The sequence below is a fragment of the Triturus cristatus genome, chromosome 4_1 (genome assembly GCF_964204655.1).
Source record: "Triturus cristatus chromosome 4_1, aTriCri1.1, whole genome shotgun sequence".
Taxonomy (NCBI): Eukaryota; Metazoa; Chordata; class Amphibia; order Caudata; family Salamandridae; genus Triturus; species Triturus cristatus.
Window position 1 is genome coordinate 705,784,015 of NC_140585.1, and position 24,122 is coordinate 705,808,136.

Consider the following 24,122-nt stretch of genomic DNA (forward strand, 5'->3'; position numbering starts at 1 on the left):
TGACTCGCCATTTCACCGAGGCAAACCACAAAGAAACAGACCTCAGTTGGACTGTACTTGAGGTCATGAAAAAAGAGAAGCCTGACCTTACAAAAGACCTTCATTTCAGAGAGCAACAATGGGTTTACCGCCTCCATACCCACGAGAAAGGTCTCAATGATGATATCCCCTGGCTACAGCTGACGCGATAGAAGGACGATGAACTGATAATACACCATTCTTCAACCATGATATACACATTTTTTTCACACTGACTCACGTTATATCACGGCCTGAGCCTATAACTATACTACAGTTCCTCCTTCCACACCCAATGCGTTAGAATCTCGTATTATATACGTGGTTTGAACTTCAAAAATATGTGGGACACACACACTCTAAACCCACTGAATGATGTACGACCATTCATTATGAAACAGTTGATTGAATACAGGCCAAAGGGTCTTTATTCACCACAGCGCTTTTAGGCCGGTGAAGGTTTCCCTTAGTATGGAAGTGTTTATTTGATGCCATAGAATGTTCATGGCACAGAGGAATGTTTTGGGCTTATGCATCTGAGGACCGAAGGAATTTGCCTTCCTATTATGACTCTTTTTAATTGGTATGCATAACTCACCCTTATGGTGTAAAATATCCATTTTATTCTCTTTAGCAAGAGACCAATACTATCCTTGTCTCATTATTTACCGAGCACAGAGATATCTCAACTCCGTACCAATCCATCCGGATGATCGCGCCACCATTGCACGAACACTAACTAGACATGCGTAACCATTCCAACGATACAGCCAGGACCGTATCCATTTCTTGAACACACCCCCTGTAGTTGCTCTTCCAACCGGAGCGGGTTTAACAATCCCGCACACGGCTAATCCAATGACGGCTACCCTCCTAAGCGCACCACTGCCTGCACAAACCGTCCGGTTCCGCCCATTGGCTAACATCACCCAGCCTCTCTCTCCACGTACAAGCGCACCACTGCCCGCCCATTGGCTAAAATCACCCAGCCTTTCTCTCCACGAATGAAGCTCGCTCCTTCGAGCTTCCACACGCCTCTTACGGACATTTTTGCTCCAGGCAGTAGTAGCCTGGGACGCCGGAAATCGCCCACGTGCTGGCAATTCTCGTAATTAGTTCCAATCTACTGTAATTAGGCACCCGGGAGGAACGTTTAAATACCCCGCCCGCTCCCTGCCATTTCTACATTCGGGAGGACCGGGAGTGGACGTATAGGCTTCGGGACGCATTGACCACAAGTTACAGTAAGAGTGTGGGTGCATTGAATGGCGATGGAGCATGTGAGTCAGTGTGGATGTGGAAAGATGCAATAATGTTTATCTACCTTATGAGATTGGTGAATTTCTTGAAATAACTCGCTCTGTGATATTCCTTCTCAACCAAAACTCTTTTACCAAGGAACTGTTCTTTCATGTTTTCTCTTACAGAGGAAACACAACTGTGGTTTCTCCCCCGCCCCCCTCCCCCATGGGACAAGTTGTCCATATTACTAGGGTAAGCTTGGTAGCAGCATCGTCTGCCACCACATTTCTGCACTAGTGTACACAAATAGAGTGCCACCAAGTCACGTACACTTTTTTGTCACGCACGACAATCAATGCATGCATTGTTTTCTTTCTTCTTTTTTTCCTTTACAGGTACAAATGACCCAACGAGTTACATTACTGTTTCTCATAACCTCTGTTTTAGGCTTCACTATTGGAAGCAGTTCTTAGACGGTGAAGTGTGCCTTGTGCCACACTCCCGCAGTGGTATCACATTACCTAAATTGGTAAGAACGGAGCCCTATATTTCTTTTTCTAGGTCCTGATGAATGCCACGGACCCTTCGGGGCCATCCAGGCAGAAACATGTCGACCATCCATTAGACCATTCACTAGACGGTTGGGAACAATAACCGTCCCAACTACCGTCACACCTATATTTTAATATCATATAGTATTCATCTTACATTAAAGAATTGCTACTGATTACTATAATGATTTTTAACTTCACTCACATAGTCACGGGCCCCCACTCCTCCACTTAGAAGTGCATCCTTGTCGTCAAGTGTGTGCCCGCCCTCCATCAAACGAAGGTTTTGGAGGGCGAGGACTGGTCAATGATGAAGCATGACACCAGGTGGTGTGTGAGACCAGTCCGTATCTTTTTGTGAGATGCCCACACTTACGACGTTCCTGTAACTCGCTTGGGTTATCACACTAGGAGCAGCTCTTTTGTGATGAATATGTGAGGAATTTACCCATCAGAAAGGACTTAGTCTCCTTTTTGAATCGTGGAGCATAGATGGTTCTTATAATATTCGGTGGGAGCAAATTCCAAATCCTTGATGCATCTCCCGTGAACGCTCTATCGTATGTTGTCTTCTTACGGAAGCATGCTGGTTTCAGTAAAAAATCTTAGGATCCCCTGGAGGGTCTACTGCCTCCAGACAGCATAATTGTCTGGGCCAGCTAACGTGGAGTTTTGTGGTGTATTGCCTTGTGGGTAATACATGAAATCTTTAGCTGTGTTCTTGCCGCACACGGTAGCCAATTGAGCACTTTCAGATGTGGAGTAATGTGATAAAATGTTTTGATCCCGTTAGAAGTCTAGCTGCTGCATTGAGGCAAGCTTTTAGGGGAGCTGTTGAAATCTTAGGAAGCCCTGATAGAGTTGCGCATCCATACTCAATTCTTGATATAACCAGCCCCTGGACTGCTGTTTTGAGATCACCTGAATCGATGAACGGCTTCAATGTTCTGAGGTAACTCAGATGGAAATGGGCATTTTTTGACATTGTGTTGATGTGGGTTTGCATGTTTAATTCTTTATCCAGCGTGATTCCAAGAGACTTAGTTGAATATACTAGAATTGAGGTACCGTTTAGCGCAGTGATCATCTTTTGTTCATTCCTTAATCCTGGCGGAACGTTTGGGGGGAGATCAGAAGGAATTCTGTTTTTTTGTGAGTGAAGCTTAAAATTATTGCCAGCTATCCATTCAATGGCTCTCTGTAGTGCTTGGTTCATTATGTTGATCTCTGCTGGATATGAGATCTTCATATACAGCTGGGTATCGTCTGCATACATGTGGAAGGAAATGTCAGCCTTTTGTAATACTGTTAATGGTTCGATGTACTATGAACTCATGCTCTAAGGTAACCATAACTTTCGCCCTCACCATGCACTGCTAATTACCCCAGATATTACATCACACATGACATCTTATATGACATCATTGATAATATCACTGTAAAATTTGCTGTAAAATTATTGATGAGAAAACTGTGATGGAGAAGGTGTTAGTTATAGTTACCTTACGGCACAAGTTATAGTTATTTGAAATAGCTGTAACTTTAACTGCTGAATTTCTATGGTTTTGTGCGTGCAAAATCTGAGCCTAATTATAATTTCAGTGTAACCTTTAATTGTGTTTATATATATATATATATATATATTATCTACTGGCGGTCGCCAGTAGATAGTTATAGTTAGGACCGTGTTTCCATAGGAAATCCGCAACATTCTATTTGGAATAACTTTGGCGCCGGTTGACGAATCCTCGCGAATTTTTCAAAACTAATGGGGCGCTACGCTCCGCTCCTACCCTGAAAGTCTCGGGGGGATTCGTCAAGCGGGGGCTGAGAAAAAAGGGAGGTCCCAAAACGTGTTTTCCCCATGCATTTTCCCATAGGACCTTTAGTCCGAGCTACAGCCCGAACGGCTGAACAGAATTGTTTGAAATTGGGCAGAGAGGTAGTCCTCAGGTCAGGGATGTGCCTTTTGCAGGTCTGGTGTAAATCTGTTCAGTAGGTCCTGAGAAAATAGCATTTAAATCAATATATATATCTGTAAGCGCGCTCCGTGCGCTTACGGTAAGCTTACCGTACGCGTACGGTGCCGTGCGCGAGCTCAATTCTGATTGGTGGTTACAGGACTGTAAACATTCGAATCGGTCGAAATCAGAAAGTATTGGCCGCCATTTTCTGTCTCTCGCACTGAAAAACAAAGGTTGATAACATGAAAAGGGGGCAACGAAGAGAGTTGCAGACCCCCTAGCGTTCGTCAGGGGGTTCACGAAGGACCAAAAAGTATGAAAAATAAATTTAATAATTTTAAAAAAAAATCACGGAGTGTGCGTACGGTAAGCTTACCGTACGCGTACGGTAAAAAAAAAAAAAAAAAAAAAAAATTAACAATCACATTTAATATATAAATCTAAGGACCCCCAAGGGAGAAAAAAACAATTGATATTTTGTAAAAAATGGCGAGGCGTGCACGGTACGAAATGCGCAACGTGGGCACTCGGTGCGCAAAGCGCCCCGAGTGCCCACAGCGCGCGCACGGTGCGCGAAGCGCACCGTGCTCGCAAAAATTAAAAATAAATACATAACTTAGCATTTAAAAAACCGTACAAATTCACTGAAAAAACCATAGGTTTCACACACGTTATAGTTAGGAATTAGCATTTAAAAAACCTTGCAAATTCACTTAAAAAACCATAGGTTTCACACAAGTTATAGTTAGCTGTACATTTCACTCGTAAAAAACCAATGAAATTCCACGTTATAATTAGATCAGGTAACTATAACTTGCGCGACCGCAATGCACAATGTGTCATTTCAGATGTCATCATTGATGTCATGAGTGATGTCACTGACCATGTCATAAGTGATGTAATATGTGACGTCATCAGCAGTTTATTGTGGGCACGCAAGTTATAGTTACCTGATCTAACTATAACGTGGAATTTCATTGGTTTTTTACGAGTGAAATGTACAGCTAACTATAACTTGTGTGAAACCTATGGTTTTTTAAGTGAATATATATATATATATATATATGAATATGGGCCGATTAGCGGAACACTTACCTTTCAGTATGTTTTCCATGTCCATACAGCAGTCAGGTGGGCAGGGCTTTATTAACGTAATACCACAGCACACCAAACTAGATTGACAAAGGCCTCCTGAAGGCTGAAACGCGTCTCTCCTGATGCTCGGGGTTGACGGCGACTACAAATGAATAAAGCGATGCCGATTCCCGAACCACTTGTGTCCGTGCTTCCTTCCATGGCGCTGCCGAGGGAGGTGGATTGTTTGTTCATTTATCTCAGCGTGAGCGGTCGTCACGCCTACACGGATCACCAGTTGCTTGTGGCTTTCCCTTTTCAGACCGAAAATGGAGGAGCAGTACTGGAGTGCTTACAAGGGAAAGTCCCCGGTTGAGTGGCAGGAAGAGGAACAAGGATGACTGCGGTGGACGATGTGGGTCCCTGAGCGCGGCGGTTTTTTGTAACAGCCAGCACGGGGTCTGTGCTTTCACGCCAGCAAGAATTGCCTTGTCCGGAAGACTAACACTAACTGGAAACTGGGCTCTGCAGACGTTTATCGCCGATGCGGTGAGGTGGCTCTGGCGCTATCAATTTTACTGATGGGTCCCCCTCAATCCCGAGGTTGTACTGCAATAAGAGTTATTTTATGGTGCCAGCCATTGCGGGGATGTAACATTTTTGCCTCTGTTTTGAAAGGCAGCATTATCATGACCCTGTAACATATAGCTGCAGTCATTTGCCCCATCTAGTACCTTTAGCATATTGCTGCATTATGGGATATGGAGTTGTTTAGCGCTCTACGAACCTTGGAGTTGCAAAAAACACTCTGCGATCACGAGTATAATCCCGTCACCAGACCACTATCATTGAGTCCTGCAGCTTAAGGAACACTAACGTTGTGATATTTTGATCTGGGCAGTAACTATTTCAATGCTGCAGTTTGCACCGGAGGTCACGCCTTTACAGACTTGACATTTATTTGGATGAATTTTATACAGTATCGGCAAACACCATTGAATACGAATTATAATGGCTGACATCTTCTCTCCCTTTTAACAATTACTATTTTTTACGACCAATGTTGATAAAGACAACTCAGGATTAAGTATTTGGTGATGCTCTTTTTAAAAACGCCCATAACAATCCCATCGTGACTAATGCTTTATGTAACTCTCATGAATGCTTAAATTCGGCTGTCCTGTATTCAACAGTATTTTATGCAAATCAAAATGTAGGCATTGCATGCAACATTTACATTTATTTTTATTGTATGGCTTTACTTGTGTTATTGCCGTTACTTGGCTGTGGACAGCATCTTCATGACGCATTTGGGCCGATTAGCGGAACACTTACCTTTCAGTATGTTTTCCATGTCCATACAGCAGTCAGGTGGGCAGGGCTTTATAAACGTAATACCACAGCACACCAAACTAGATTGACAAAGGCCTCCTGAAGGCTGAAACGCGTCTCTCCTGATGCTCGGGGTTGACGGCGACTACAATTGAATAAAGCGATGCCGATTCCCGAACCACTTGTGTCCGTGCTTCCTTCTATGGCGCTGCCGAGGGAGGTGGATTGTTTGTTCATTTATCTCAGCGTGAGCGGTCGTCACGCCTACACGGATCACCAGTTGCTTGTGGCTTTCCCTTTTCAGACCGAAAATGGAGGAGCAGTACTGGTGTGCTTACAAGGGAAAGTCCCCGGTTGAGTGGCAGGAAGAGGAACAAGGATGACTGCGGTGGACGATGTGGGTCCCTGAGCGCGGCGGTTTTTTGTAACAGCCAGCACGGGGTCTGTGCTTTCACGCCAGCAAGAATTGCCTTGTCCGGAAGACTAACACTAACTGGAAACTGGGCTCTGCAGACGTTTATCGCCGATGCGGTGAGGTGGCTCTGGCGCTATCAATTTTACTGATGGGTCCCCCTCAATCCCGAGGTTGTACTGCAATAAGAGTTATTTTATGGTGCCAGCCATTGCGGGGATGTAACATTTTTGCCTCTGTTTTGAAAGGCAGCATTATCATGACCCTGTAACATATAGCTGCAGTAATTTGCCCCATCTAGTACCTTTTAGCATATTGCTGCATTATGGGATATGGAGTTGTTTAGCGCTCTACGAACCTTGGAGTTGCAAAAAACACTCTGCGATCACGAGTATAATCCCGTCACCAGACCACTATCATTGAGTCCTGCAGCTTAAGGAACACTAACGTTGTGATATTTTGATCTGGGCAGTAACTATTTCAATGCTGCAGTTTGCAACGGAGGTCACGCCTTTACAGACTTGACATTTATTTGGATGAATTTTATACAGTATCGGCAAAAACCATTGAATACGAATTATAATGGCTGACATCTTCTCTCCCTTTTAACAATTACTATTTTTTACGACCAATGTTGATAAAGACAACTCAGGATTAAGTATTTGGTGATGCGCTTTTTAAAAACGCCCATAACAATCCCATCGTGACTAATGCTTTATGTAACTCTCATGAATGCTTAAATTCGGCTGTCCTGTATTCAACAGTATTTTATGCAAATCAAAATGTAGGCATTGCATGCAACATTTACATTTATTTTTATTGTATGGCTTTACTTGTGTTATTGCCGTTACTTGGCTGTGGACAGCATCTTCATGACGCATTTGGGCCGATTAGCGGAACACTTACCTTTCAGTATGTTTTCCATGTCCATACAGCAGTCAGGTGGGCAGGGCTTTATAAACGTAATACCACAGCACACCAAACTAGATTGACAAAGGCCTCCTGAAGGCTGAAACACGTCTCTCCTGATGCTCGGGGTTGACGGCGACTACAATTGAATAAAGCGATGCCGATTCCCGAACCACTTGTGTCCGTGCTTCCTTCCATGGCGCTGCCGAGGGAGGTGGATTGTTTGTTCATATATATATATATATATATATATATAAATATTTGGTTAGAACCTAGTTTCTATGGTAAGAGCGCATTACATTTGCCGATAACCTTAGCGCCGTTTGACGAATCTTCATGAAATTTTCTATACGGATACAACGCTCATTACAGCTACTGTCTTGAAAGTTTTGGGCCGCTCCGTCAAACAGGAGCCAAGAACCAATGGGTGCTTAAAGGTGCATTTTCCTCATGTTAATTCCAATAGGACCTTTAGACAAGGCTACAGCCCGAACTGCTGAACGAAATTACACCAATGTTGGCAGAAACTGGGATATGTTGGTCCAAGGAAGTGCCTTTTTGTGATTTGGTGTAAATCCAATCCGTTGTTCCTGAGTTATTTAAAGGTTTTTCAGATATACAAATGGGGATGGGGAGGATCTGTGACCCCCTCAAGATCTAGTGCTGAGCTCTGATTGACTGACAACACTTCATACCAAGATGTGTTGGCAGCTATTTTGTATTCCATTTAACCATGTCGCAGGAAAAAACATTACAAATAAAGAAAAGAAAGCAGGATAGAGAAACCCTGACCCGCAGGGCTCTTGTAGGGGTCCCACGTGGACCCTGCAGGGGTAGAAAAGCATTTTATAAAGGACCCTGAAGAGCCAAGAGGACATCATCCCCCAACTCATAGTGTGCCAGGAGGCTCATTTGCAGAGTGGTTTGAGAAAGGGGGCGTGTCAACCAAAACCCTCTCAGCAATCCCGCTGTGTAGGACTTGCTGGAGGTAACAGGAAGGGACATACCCAGACACACACTGACACATATGGGAACACACCCAAGGTGATACTAGTGCAAACACAGACACACCTGGGCATACATTAATGCAGACTCTGACATGGTCGTTGTTTAATGGCTAGGTCTGCCTCACCACTGCATATCCTCCTTATTCTTAACATTTCTCCATAAGAAATATATGAGATGTGCAGGATGCGAGCTCGTGGCATGCAGTACTGTGTTACCTGCTGTTTGCTTATGTTGCACAGATGTTATGATCTTGTTGTTTAAAATGTGAACACGTACATCTATAAAGGTCACCTTCTCCGAAATTATGGTACCGTTAAAATTGATATTATTTGCATTAATCTGTGAAATAAACTCCAATGCGCTTTGCTCTTTTCCACACCAGATTATAAATAAGTCATCAATAAACCTGAGCCAGGTTATAACATTTTCCTGGAACATGCGGCCAAATTGCTTTTTGAGGACTAGCTCCTCCCACCAGCCCATGTGTAAACAGGCATAGCTTTGGGAGAAGCTGGCCCCCATAGCCACACCCTGGACCTGTTGGTAAATCTGTTTTTTAAACAAAAATAGATTACTTTCAAGGCAGAACAAAAGCATGCTAATTAACATCCAGTTATGATGTACATATTTTAGAGGATGATAACTGAGGAAATGCTCAACTGCTCTGATGCCATCCTAATGTCTAATGCTCGTATAGAGCGACGTGACATCAAGAGCTAATACAAGGTACCCAGGGCGCCATTGTAAATTTTCAATTTTGCGTAGAAAGTCACTTGTATCTTGTACATATGATTGCAGATTTTTTATATATATCTATATATCTATATATCTATATATATATATATATATTCCAAATCTGCATTGCTAAAAAATCCAACAGGAAAAAACAAGAAAAAAACAACGCTTCACGGCACCCAGTGCTTTTAAGGCAGAGTTTAATTAGGCCACACAAACTCTACGCGTTTCGGGAAACTCGGTCCCTTGATCACGAGTAAACGGACATAGTCAAAAATACCAATAAGTAACGATGCATCACGTGACATGGTTTGTGATTCAAAGACAGTGAAAACAGACTGCACCGCGGAGTAACGGCATCACCAGAGACTTCTAGTTTGAATAACATTAATATTCCTCATTGCTAACACAAAAGTGCATAAATCAAGCAATTTTAAACGAGTGTATAGTGTGCAAAAAGTGACCCCATGAGATTTCATAATTCGTTATGCCAATCCGATTTCTCAACTTAATTTTTTCTTATTGAATACGAACAAACATTATCAGCAGTCCATTAAAACACAGTGGTTTTTTTCACCTACAAGTGCTGAAAAGGTACAGTTCTGTTTAGTTAAATAACAAAGTCCCCTGTTATTCGACTAATTGTATCATAATTCACGACCCAGTTGGGTTTGTGAATAGTCAGAAAAACCGCCCAAGTGGGCATAAGAAAAACCAGATTAACATTGCTTCTTACGTTTAAACGGAGGCAAACGATAAGAAAAGAACAGGTGGGGTAGCCACATATTCCAAATCTGTAGCCCCAGTGGGCAGATTGTTACAGACTTCCAATTGGATAGATTGTAGAAAACTCTAAATTACAGTCTATTCTTCTCGTCACAAACGTGAATGTCAGAACTGCTCCTTTTCTTCTGGGGTTATTAGTGCACATCTCTCTGTTTCATGAATGGGTAACAATCTGTAAAGGATACACACAAGATAAAAACAGTGTCACGACTTCAGTTACAAATTATGGTTTAAGAAACATATAAAACAACACAGCTTGGCATACCCAGTATTGTATCCGGAGGAAAAGAAGGGAAGAAGGGGGGGGGGAGGAGGGTGAGGGGAAAGGGTGAGGACAAAAGGGTAAGGGAGGGGGGGAAAAGCCAATAGGGAGGAACCCCGGCAGGGACGGTGGGAGGCTATTAGATTTCACACTTATTCATTTCATTAATTGTGGTTCTAACGGGCCTCTAACTACCTTGGTTCAGTTTTAGCCTAAATGGACTGCTAATTCCTCGTCAATGTTATGGCCTCGAGGTTTGACTGTTTGGTATTGAATGATCATGCGAGACTCAAGTCGTCTCAGCTCAAGGACTCTGTTTCCTCCCCTCTCACGCAAGGGGACCGTGTCAAGAACACAAAAAGAGAGTAAACTGGTGTTTTGGTTGTGTTCGGCTTTAAAATGTCTAGCCACAGGATATTGCTTGTCATTCTTTGTTATTGCTCTCAGGTGTTCAAGTACTCTCTTTTTGGCAGGGTGAATAGTACTGCCTATGTAATATTTATTGCACGGGCATTTAAGTGCATATACTGCATGGTCGGTATTGCATGAGACGTGTTTGGTTATCCGAAAGGGTTTGGTATTTTCTGACAGAGTTACCACCTTGCAGTTGTTACTGAACTTGCAAGCTTTGCATTTACGACAGGTAAAGAAGCCCTGAACAGGATTGCTGTTTCTTGGCGGTTTTACAATACTCTGACAAAGTGTATCTTTTAAGGACCTAGCCTTACGGAATGTTACCTGGGGGTAACACTCGACTGCTGCTTCCAGATCCTTGTCAGTTTTGAGGACATCCCAAAACTTTAGAAGGCATTCTCTAACCTCAAATGCTTGGTTGGAGTAAGTCGTGACAAATCTTATTTTGTTTGCTTCAATATCAGTACCCGAAGTCTCTGATCTAGTTCGGAGAAGTGTTTCTCGTGTTCTCTTATTAACTTCATCACAAGCTTTGGTAATGTCTTTCAATTTATAGCCCCTTTCCTCAAAGCGTTTAATCATGATTTCTTTTTCCAAAGCAAAACCTGCTTCGTTACTGCAATTCCTTTTGGCTCGCAGTAGTTCTCCTAACGGAATACTGTGTATAAGACTGTTAGGATGACAACTCTCAGCGTGCAAGAGGCTGTTGCCAGCCGTTTCTTTTCGGTAGAGTTGACTTTCAAGTCGTTGTCCTGAGACTGATATCTTGAGATCCAAAAATTCAATGCTCTCCTTTTCAATTCTTTTAGTAAATTGAAGGTTGTAGTCATTCTGATTGATACTATCGACAAAAAGATTGGCCTGTTCGCTGCTTCCCTTCCACACCACAAAAATGTCGTCGATGTACCTTGCCCATACTGCGACACACTCGCTGTAAAGGGGTAGTGCGGTGACGACCTGCTCCTCCCACCAGCCGAGGTATAAGCCTGCAAAGCTGGGAGCGAAGCAGGTCCCCATCGCAGTCCCGAGTATTTGGCGGTAGATGGTTTTGTCAAAAACAAAAAAGTTTTGTGTGAGACACTTAAGGATCATGTCTAAAATCATCTCCGTGTGGAAAAGATGAGAGACAGATCTCTGTTTAAGAAAATGGCGGCAAGCCTTGATACCAGCCTCATGTGGGATGCAAGTGTATAAACTTGTGACATCCAGGGTTAATAACAAAAATGTGTCATCCCAAACTATTTGTTCAATGAGTCTCAAGAAGTCACTTGAGTCCTTTATAAAAGATGGGAGTTTTTGGACCAGGGGCTGCAAAAAAAAGTCTACATAACGTGATGTGTTCTCCAGGCTACTTCCCCTGGAGGACACAATGGGTCTTCCCGGAGGGTTGAGTGGATTTTTATGCAGCTTCGGGAGGAGGTAGAGAGCGGGGAGTTTGGGAAATTTGCAGTTGAGGAAATCAAATTCCTCCTGCTCAAGTAAACCCCTCTCTTTCCATTCCCCCAACAATTCCTTGTATTCATTGTTCGCTTGTGTGTATTTTGCTTTGGTGGTGACCTCATAGTTTTTTGTATCACTCAATTGACGGAATCCCTCTTGGAGATACATCTCTTTAGATAAGACCACCATATTCCCCCCTTTGTCAGAGTTTTTAATCACTATATTGTCATCATTTTGAAGTATTTTGATAGCGTTAAATTGTTCTTGACTGAGGTTAAAGCTTTTAACATTATTTCTATACCTTTCTTTTTTCCGAACTTTTTCAAATTCCCGTAGAACCCCTTTCTCAAAGACGTCAATCGCCTCATTTGTTAATTGAGGGAGAAAGATGGACTTTGGTTTGAAACCGCTGGCCCCACCCATATCCAGCTCAATATCATCATTGATCAAATTAATATAGGGATCATCAATCACATTCGGGTCATTATGTAGCACATGCAAATCATGTAGTGTCTCAATATCGTTCAAATTCAGAATGCTCGGTATATGCAAGGGTTTATCATTGTGATTGGTTATTTTGGTAGCATACCATTTCTTCAACTTTAATTTACGGGTAAAATGAAAGAGGTCAATTCGACTCTGTGTAAAATTAAAGTTGGCACTAGGACAAAAGGAAAGACCAAGGGAAAGGACATCTATTTCCGCTTGAGTAAGGTTCCGACCTGAGAGATTGACCACTGTTTTTCGGTTGATCATTTTGATTTTTGCTGGCCCCTCGTTCTTTTTCCCACTGGGCTGTCGGTTTCTCTTATTGGAGCTCTTGAATTGTTTCCTCCTCCTCTCGCGCTGCGCCCACGTCCTCTGAAGCCGCCTGCACTTTGTTTGGAGTACACTTTGTTTCTTCCTTGGGCCATCAGCGTGAATTCGTTTAAAATTTTGTTTTTTACTACTTGAGGTTCCGAGATAGCCGAAGTGTCACTCTCGTAGTTATCGCTTTCGCCCGTTTCACTAGGTTCCCCGGTTTTGTCAAGTTCTTCTGAACTTGTTGTTGCAATCCAGACTTTTTTCTTGGATTTCAAGATCGAGACTGGTGTCTGTGCGCGGAGGTGGTCATACTTTCGAGCAAATGTCAGTATCTGTCCTTTTTCGTAATCGACTTGGTCTCTGTGGTATTTACGTTGTTTTTTGGCTTTGATGTCTTCCTCGATTTTGTCCAACTTAGTTTGCATTTTCGACATATCGGATTGGAATTCATCAGCTGTACACATAGTTTTTAACTTACTCATTATTTCATCGGTTTCAACGGCCAGTCTTTCACAATCTTTGCGGGCGTACTTAACGAGTAACCCAAGCATAATCGTAGAGCAATTGTGACTGTTGTCAGACCATTCCTCCACTAGTCCTGGGTCAGGGTTGCTGAACGTCGGTGTAATGAAGATCCTCAAAACTCGTGGGACTCTGCCCACGTCAATGTATTTTTGCAAAGTGGTTGCCTCCCACCATTTAGTTTGCTCTGATTTTAGAGCTTTCCATAAGCTGTCCCACAATTGTTTCTTGTTTTGCGTTTCAATTCTTTGGGGTTCAACCTCGGCACTTCCTCCATCTTCAGTGGTATTGTCAGTTTCAAACATTAAAACTGCAGCCTCGCTGCGTTTAGAATTCCTCAGTGTGGCCATATTTTGATGTTAGTTTTAAACGCACTTAAGCGTATCTGCCAAAAAAAGGGCGGTCTTCTACTGAGAGTCACTGTACGACAAACAGAAAGACTCCATCTGCCCCTTAGCTGTAATGTTTATCTTGTTAAACAATGTAACCAGGGAAATATACGTTCGCGCTTACCCGGTTCAATGAGTCGTACTTCGGAGCAATTCTTTTCGGGCTTTCCGAATGCCTCCAAGACGTCTACTTCTTCCGGGGTGCGGGAACACGTACACAGCAGGGCGGGCAGGAGTTGATTCAAAAAACAATCCAACATCGATGGTCGCTTCAACTCGAGCCACTTAACGATGGCGGGCCGTGAAGGGATAGCGAGACCCTAATATTCCAAATCTGCATTGCTAAAAAATCCAACAGGAAAAAACAACGCTTCACGGCACCCAGTGCTTTTAAGGCAGAGTTTAATTAGGCCACACAAACTCTACGCGTTTCGGGAAACTCGGTCCCTTGATCACGAGTAAACGGACATAGTCAAAAATACCAATAAGTAACGATGCATCACGTGACATGGTTTGTGATTCAAAGACAGTGAAAACAGACTGCACCGCGGAGTAACGGCATCACCAGAGACTTCTAGTTTGAATAACATTAATATTCCTCATTGCTAACACAAAAGTGCATAAATCAAGCAATTTTAAACGAGTGTATAGTGTGCAAAAAGTGACCCCATGAGATTTCATAATTCGTTATGCCAATCCGATTTCTCAACTTAATTTTTTCTTATTGAATACGAACAAACTTTATCAGCAGTCCATTAAAACACAGTGGTTTTTTTCACCTACAAGTGCTGAAAAGGTACAGTTCTGTTTAGTTAAATAACAAAGTCCCCTGTTATTCGACTAATTGTATCATAATTCACGACCCAGTTGGGTTTGTGAATAGTCAGAAAAACCACCCAAGTGGGCATAAGAAAAACCAGATTAACATTGCTTCTTACGTTTAAACGGAGGCAAACGATAAGAAAAGAACAGGTGGGGTAGCCACATATTCCAAATATGTAGCCCCAGTGGGCAGATTGTTACAGACTTCCAATTGGATAGATTGTAGAAAACTCTAAATTACAGTCTATTCTTCTCGTCACAAACGTGAATGTCAGAACTGCTCCTTTTCTTCTGGGGTTATTAGTGCACATCTCTCTGTTTCATGAATGGGTAACAATCTGTAAAGGATACACACAAGATAAAAACAGTGTCACGACTTCAGTTACAAATTATGGTTTAAGAAACATATAAAACAACACAGCTTGGCATACCCAGTATTGTATCCGGAGGAAAAGAAGGGAAGGGAGGAGGGGGAGGGGAAAGGGTGAGGACAAAAGGGTAAGGGAGGGGGGGAAAAGCCAATAGGGAGGAACCCCGGCAGGGACGGTGGGAGGCTATTAGATTTCACACTTATTCATTTCATTAATTGTGGTTCTAACGGGCCTCTAACTACCTTGGTTCAGTTTTAGCCTAAATGGACTGCTAATTCCTCGTCAATGTTATGGCCTCGAGGTTTGACTGTTTGGTATTGAATGATCATGCGAGACTCAAGTCGTCTCAGCTCAAGGACTCTGTTTCCACCCCTCTCACGCAAGGGGACCGTGTCAAGAACACAAAAAGAGAGTAAACTGGTGTTTTGGTTGTGTTCGGCTTTAAAATGTCTAGCCACAGGATATTGCCTGTCATTCTTTGTTATTGCTCTCAGGTGTTCAAGTACTCTCTTTTTGGCAGGGTGAATAGTACTGCCTATGTAATATTTATTGCACGGGCATTTAAGTGCATATACTGCATGGTCGGTATTGCATGAGACGTGTTTGGTTATCCGAAAGGGTTTGGTATTTTCTGACAGAGTTACCACCTTGCAGTTGTTACTGAACTTGCAAGCTTTGCATTTACGACAGGTAAAGAAGCCCTGAACAGGATTGCTGTTTCTTGGCGGTTTTACAATACTCTGACAAAGTGTATCTTTTAAGGCCCTAGCCTTACGGAATGTTACCTGGGGGTAACACTCGACTGCTGCTTCCAGATCCTTGTCAGTTTTGAGGACATCCCAAAACTTTAGAAGGCATTCTCTAACCTCAAATGCTTGGTTGGAGTAAGTCGTGACAAATCTTATTTTGTTTGCTTCAATATCAGTACCCGAAGTCTCTGATCTAGTTCGGAGAAGTGTTTCTCGTGTTCTCTTATTAACTTCATCACAAGCTTTGGTAATGTCTTTCAATTTATAGCCCCTTTCCTCAAAGCGTTTAATCATGATTTCTTTTTCCAAAGCAAAACCTGCTTCGTTACTGCAATTCCTTTTGGCTCGCAGTAGTTCTCCTAACGGAATACTGTGTATAAGACTGTTAGGATGACAACTCTCAGCGTGCAAGAGGCTGTTGCCAGCCGTTTCTTTTCGGTAGAGTTGACTTTCAAGTCGTTGTCCTGAGACTGATATCTTGAGATCCAAAAATTCAATGCTCTCCTTTTCAATTCTTTTAGTAAATTGAAGGTTGTAGTCATTCTGATTGATACTATCGACAAAAAGATTGGCCTGTTCGCTGCTTCCCTTCCACACCACAAAAATGTCGTCGATGTACCTTGCCCATACTGCGACACACTCGCTGTAAAGGGGTAGTGCGGTGACGACCTGCTCCTCCCACCAGCCGAGGTATAAGCCTGCAAAGCTGGGAGCGAAGCAGGTCCCCATCGCAGTCCCGAGTATTTGGCGGTAGATGGTTTTGTCAAAAACAAAAAAGTTTTGTGTGAGACACTTAAGGATCATGTCTAAAATCATCTCCGTGTGGAAAAGATGAGAGACAGATCTCTGTTTAAGAAAATGGCGGCAAGCCTTGATACCAGCCTCATGTGGGATATATATATTACCTATTGGCAGTCGCCAGTAGGTAGTTATAGTTAGGACCTATTTTCCATAGGAAATCCGCAACATTCTATTTGGAATAACGTTGGCGCCGATTGACGAATCTTCGCAGAATTTTCCGAACTTTTGGCCAGCTCCGGTCCGCTCCTATCCTGAAAAATTCATGGTGATTTGTCAATAGGGTGCCGCGAAAAAAGGGGGGCCCCAAAACGCATTTTCACATAGGACCTGTTGAAGCAGCTACAGCCCGGACTGCTGAACAGAATTACACCAAATTTGGCAAAGAGGTAGTCCTCAGTTCAGACTCATGCCTTTTGCTTAAATGGTGTAAATCAGTAGTTCCTGAAAAAATTAGAGTTAAAAAGATAGCTCTATCTGGGCGGAGCCTAACCACACATCTCATCGTGAGATCTGATTGGCTGTCAGTACTTCATCCAAGAAGTGTTGGCAGCCATCTTGGGACCAATATACATGATAGCACCTCATTAAAAAGCATTGCAGTTAATAGAAGGTTTTAAGACTTTAGTTACATTAAAAATCATTTGTTGATAGTACCATACTCATTTTAGGAATTGTGGTGTGTTCAAAGGTGATTTTACCATGTGAAAAAGCCTTCTGCTGTGATATCATGAATTATGTTTGAGAGAAAACTATTTTCTCATGCTTTTCCCACAGAGGTTTGGAAGGTGATCTATAAGCTAAACTGAGAGCATATTTTCTATAAATTCACATTATCTTTCTCAGTCATGTGAGAATGAAGTCTGACATTCTCAGTACAACATGTACATCCAACAAGGGCAATGACTATCAGTTGATTCCTTTGTGTTCTACTGCAGCTTCCCATAGTGTTCTAAAGAACTACTAGAGCGCTAACAGTCCTACTTATGACAAACGTATTGCACACCTGAAGCCATCTTGATTGGAATTGGTAACTCTTAAAACATTTCATTTAAAAAGGAACAAAATGAGGGGGTTCATTTTGCCATAGAAAGTATGATTAGTGCTGCAGAAAGAAAAATTAGGGCACATTTTGAGTGATTTGTCAAATCCTCTTCTATTTCATTAAAAAGTTCTGACATGCAGACTGAAACATGCACTTTCAATACCAGCAGCAGACTTCCCTGGTGAGCAGTAGCTTTACTACAGTGATCTAATGAGAAACTAGAGTGCTAACATTCAGAATGTATGGCAAATGTGTGACACATCTGAATGCCTTCTTGATGGAACCAAAGTAAATACCTGAAAGTATTTCCTACTGAGGAAACTGCAGTAAATGAGGAAATTCAGAAACTTCATAACAAATAAATCTCCCAAGATGGCCACCAGAGACAAAAGAGCCCAAATGTAGCCCAAATATCACCCAGATGTAGCCCAAGTATAGCCCAATGACAGAATGTCCCAGAGTGTTCTAACGAACAACTAGAGCGCTAACAGTCTTACTTATGACAAAAGTATGGCACACCTGAAGCCATCTTGATTGGAATAAAGTGGTAACACTTAAAAAATTTAATTTACAAAGGAACAAAATAAGGGGGTTCATTTTGCCATAGAAATTATGATTAGTGCTGCAGAAAGGAAAATTAGGGCACGTTTTGACTTCTCAAATCCTCTTCTATCTCATAAAAAAATGTCTGACATGCAGACTGAAACATGCACTTTGAATACCAGCAGCAGACTTCCCTGGTGAGCAGTTGCTCTACTGAAGTGATCTAATGAGCAACTAGATTGCTAACATTCAGAATTCATGGCAAATGTGTGACACATCTGAATGCCTTCTTGATGGAACCAAAGTAAAAACTGAAAGTATTTCCTACTGAGGAGACTGCAGTAAATGAGGAAATTAGGAAACTTCATAACAAATAAATCTCCCAAGATGGCCACCAGAGACAAAAGAGCCCAAATGTAGCCCAAATATCACCCAGATGTAGCCCAAGTATAGCCCAATGACAGAATGTCCCAGAGTGTTCTAACGAACAACTAGAGCGCTAACAGTCTTACTTATGACAAAAGTATGGCACACCTGAAGCCATCTTGATTGGAATAAAGTGGTAACACTTAAAACAATTAATTTACAAAGGAACAAAATGAGGGGGTTCATTTTGCCATAGCAATTATGATTAGTGCTGAAGAAAGAAAAATTAGGGCACATTTTGAGTGACTTCACAAATCCTCTTCTATTTCATTAAAAAATTCTGAAATGCAGACTGAAACATGCACTTTTAATACCAGCAGCAGACTTGCGTGGTGGGCAGTAGCTTTACTACAGTGATCTAATGAGCAACTAGAGTGCTAACATTCAGAATTTATGGCAAATGTGTGACATATCTGAATAGCTTCTTGATGGAATCAAAGTAAAAAACTGAAAGCATTTCCTACTGAGGAGACTGCAGTAAATGAGGAAATTAGGAAACTTCATAACAAATAAATCTCCCAAGATGGCCACCAGAGACAAAAGAGCCCAAATGTAGCCCAAATATCACCCAGATGTAGCCCAAGTATAGCCCAATGACAGAATGTCCCAGAGTGTTCTAACGAACAACTAGAGCGCTAACAGTCTTACTTATGACAAAAGTATGGCACACCTGAAGCCATCTTGATTGGAATAAAGTGGTAACACTTAAAACATTTAATTTACAAAGGAACACAACGAGGGGGTTCATTTTGCCATAGAAATTATGATTAGTGCTGAAGAAAGAAAAATTAGGGCACATTTTGAGTGACTTCTCAAATCCTCTTCTATTTCATTAAAACATTCTGAAATGCAGACTGAAACATGCACTTTTAATACCAGCAGCAGACTTGTGTGGTGAGCAGTAGCTTTACTACAGTGATCTAATGAGCAACTAGAGTGCTAACATTCAGAATTTATGGCAAATGTGTGACATATCTGAATTCCTTCTTGATGGAATCAAAGTAAAAAACTGAAAAAATTTCCTACTGAGGAGACTGCAGTAAATGAGGAAATTAGGAAACTTCATAACAAATAAATCTCTCAAGATGGCCACCAGAGACAAAAGAGCCCAAATGCAGCTCAAATATCACCCAGATGTAGCCCACATGTATCCCAATGACAGAAGTGTGCAAAACACTTATTCTTTGTGTATTTGCAGTTTTATATAGTGCAGAATTGTTAGGTATTGGAGTGCTTTACATGAGCATTGGTTACATTACACAAGATCAAATTCATTTTGGTTGTAGACATGGGGAGATTAAGTGATTTGACCAGAATCACAGAATGTTGAGCTGAAGCAGAAACTCCAACCTGGTTCCCCAGTTGCAAAGTATGCAGCTCTGGAAGTAACACCACATCCTCTCCCCTAGGTGCAACATTTAATCAAGTGGTCAACTGGATAAAAAAACATAAAGATTACAAATAATTAAAAATTTCTTTTTAGAGCACTAACCATAGTTTTGATGCAAATAAGACCCTCTCATATATGTAATTTCTAAAGGAAAGGCTCTAGGTATTACAGTTTTGATTACATCATGATGATGTCAGGCGTTCCACACTTTTGTAATAAATATAGAATGTTAGCAATCTAGTTGTACATTGGGATACTGTTGAGAGGCAGAGGCCAGGGGCACGGACTCTGAAAATTGAAGGCAGGTAGGAGAGTGCAGAGGCAACAATTTGACCACACAGGGCAGTCAGGAAGGGCAGTGGCAGCACAACAGACTATGGAGGGCAGTGGAAAGGGAGGCAGTGGCAACAAACCAACAATACAGGACCGGCAAGAGAGGCTGTGGCAATGTAAGAGACCATTGTGGGCAGAAGGAAGAGGTAGTGGTAGTACAACCATACATGCCAACAGACCCGTTTCAGCCAGGAAACGTCCAATGTTTTGAAGCTCAAATGGGCTTTATTTGATCTGTCTCCTGTCTACAATCTCCTCTTTGTCAATGTAACTCAAACGGGAAAATCAATACCCCAGTTTTTTTTCAAAATCTCCCTCTTACCAAGTTCAAAATGTTCGCAAGTATGGTACATTGGATCATGGTAGGCAGGAGGAATTGGGGTAGGGACATGGACTCATATAACAGGACAGGAGGGACATGGAGAGGTGCACCAAACTGACCTTACAGGACAGGCATCAGGGTTTGCAGCAGCACAATACACCACACAGGGCATGTGGGACGGGAGTGCAGCACAACAATCCATAGAAAGCAATAGGGAGGGGACAGGACCGTGCACATGGACAACAGAGAACAGAGGGGAAAGTGGCAATGGAAGCTAGGTGACCATAATGGACAGACAGGAGAGAAAGTTGCAGCATAACAGACCATAAAGGGCAGGAGGGACGGATCAGGGGAATTAAAATGGAACTGACAAGCCAGGAGGGAGGGAATAGGGGTCTGCACACGGAGACAGAGGGCTGGGGGCAAGGGGGCAGGGCAGGTGCAGCAAGATGACCATGGAGGTCAGGCAGGATGGGCACTAGAAACAAGACACACCATGGAGAGCAACACTGAGACTATGATGGCATACACACAGACCATGCAGGGAAGGTGGGAGGGGGTCAGGGGCAGCTCGCTGACCACACAGGGAAGGTGGGAGGGGCCATGGCAGCACAGAAGACAATGCATGGCAAGCGGGAGAGTTAGTGGCAGCACAATGGTTACGATGGGCAAGAAGGAGGGTGCAGGGGCATGCACAATGGACCATGGAGGATAGAAGGGAGGGTCAGGACCTGGGCACAGACAAGAGAATTCAGGGGAAGGGGCCTTACAACAGACCACACGGGGCAGGCAGGAGGAGCAGTTGCAGCACAAAAGACCAGGGAAGGCAGAAGGGTGTGGCAGTAAAATGGACCATGGAGGACAGGAGGAAGGGGATAGGGGCATGGCATGTGTACAGGCAGGGTGGAGGTGGCAGGGACAGGTTACAGTCATCTGACAATGCTAGGCAGGTGGGAGGGGAGTGGCAGCTCAACAGAACACTCAGAGTAGATAGGAGTGGCAGGTCCATGGAACATGGTGGGCAAAAAGGATGGAGCAGGGGCATGCACAAAGACATCGGAGGGCAGGGGGAAGGAGATTAGGGGCAGCGAGCTAAGCACAGAGGCTATGCAGGAGGTCAATGATGGGCCATAGAATTGGGCAATGGAGGGCAGGAGGAGTGGACTGGTACATCATGCTAAATGGAGGGCAGTGGCAGCACATCAGACCATGTATGGCAGGAGGGAGGAGGCTAGCCCATGGATTCAGACAAAAGAGGATAGGGAGGAGGTGGATGGGGCAGCAAGCTAACTGTTCAGAGAAGGTGGGTATTAGGAACTTCATTGTTTTTAAAATGTGTGTCTGTGCGAACTACTTAAAATATGAACAAGTATGCAGCATAATCTCACTTTTATTCAGGAAGAAGAGGATGTTTGTAACTGTGACTCCGGGCTCACTTGGCAGAAACATTCCCTGACCCTCCACCCCCATTGCAAAATGTAATGCCTGTCAAAAGGGTAGGTGGACGCAGTGTTATATAGAACATAGTCCTGAGAGCTCGATTGAAAATGAAAACTAGATATAGTATATGGTATGAACTATGCACCAAAAAGTGTGATATAAGATGAACCGGGGCGTGAAATATATTATGCAATACATTGTGCGCAATGACAGATTCATTGGAGAGCGCGAGAAAGCACAGGCACTAGCGGCTGCTATGCGATATGCGCCTTGGAGTGTAATATGCACAGGGCAGTGTTGTGTAACCTAACTAGTCTATAAAGTTGTAATATAAAATATGTGCTGGGGAGTGTAACGTTGCATATGCACTGTGACAAAGATATGGATCCTAGATTGTCATATGTATGGCATAGCGCTGTGCGTTATAACATAGGCATCGAGGAAGGCACGTTAGATGGAGCAATTTAACCCGTGCGAAGGCAAGTGTGGCATGGCATATTCACGGGGTGGTGTTACAGTGCACATGGGCTAGAGAGTGTCATAGCATACGCACTAGCTGGTGGAATACAACACAGAGGTGTGTGGCACTCGGCGGGCACTGGTGGGTGTAACACGGCATTGGGCTCAGCCAGGAGCACGCTGTGACTCTCAAGTGAGGTTTGTCTCCTTTCCAGAGAGTAAAATGAAAAGTATTACACATCCGGCAGTGGATGTGTGTTTTATTAACCGTGAGGGGGGTTTCTTGCATAGTTTGGTCGAATTTTTGTCGAATCCCCTTTGAATGGCTTGGTGTGCATGTGCATTAAATGTGCCCGTCAATAGCTACCCATGTTTGTATAAGTAAATGACAAGGGTGTCTACTTGGAGAGTACCCACCGGCGGGGGCGCCGGGATTAGGCACGGTAGGGCGTCAGACACGTCAGAGCTTCACTAGCGGTGTAAATACATTCCACGTGGATTCATTGTATGCATAGTCGCCTTTTAATGAATATCACGTAAATCGTCATGGTGATAAGTACATACGGTTTGTCCAGCATGTCCTAGGTGTTTCTATACATATATATATTTTTTTATATAATAAAAAACAAAGGCCGGCCCCGGGGGTTGGGGTCCCCTGGGCTGATTAAGGCCTTTGGAGGGCCAAATTAATTTTTTTCAACAAAAAAAATTAGGGTGCAGGCCCTTTGGGATGGTATCACCAGGGCCAATAAATTAGAAGAAGAAGGGGGGCCACACAGCCCTCCGTCTTAAAAAAATAAAATAAATGAAAGACCGGCATCATGCCGGAGGCCACGCCCCCTCCTTGCAGCACTCTGCAAACGCGCCCCCTGGCCAGTTGTAAGTTGGGGAATTAATTCCCCTTCAATACTGAGGGTCCCTGAGGGCCAACTAGCCCAACAGGTATCTCCAGTATGTGCCAGGGAGCTGCGTTGCAGACAGGTGTTCTGAGGCCACGCCCCTTTTTACACCTCTCTGCAACGCATCTCTGTGGCACTTACTGGAGTTACCTAGTGGGCTAGTTTGACCCTAGGGACCCTTAGGATTCAAGGGGACTTAATTTCTCAACTTAGAACGGCCACAGGGCGCGTTTACACAATGGTGAAGGGAGGGGACGGGGCCTGAGGTGACGTGTGCAAACACACCCTGTGGCACGTTTTAAGTTGGGGAAATAATTCCCTTTCAATCCTGAGGGACCCTGGGGGCCAACTAGCCCACCAGGTGCTTCCAGTAAGCGCCACTGCTCTGCGTTGCAGGGAGGTGGTGCAGGCCGTGCCCCTTTTTACACCTCTCTGCAATGGCGCTTACTGGACGTACCTAGTGGGCTCTTTTGCCCCTAGGGACCCTCAGGATTCAAGGGGACTTAATCTCCCAACTTAAAAAACGCCCCAGGGCGTGTTTACACAGTGGGGAAGGGAGGGGACGGGGCCTGAGGTGACATGTGCAAACACGCCCCATGGCGTGTTTTAAGTTGGGGAAATATTTCCCCTTCAATCCTGAGGGCCCCTGGGGGCTAACTAGCC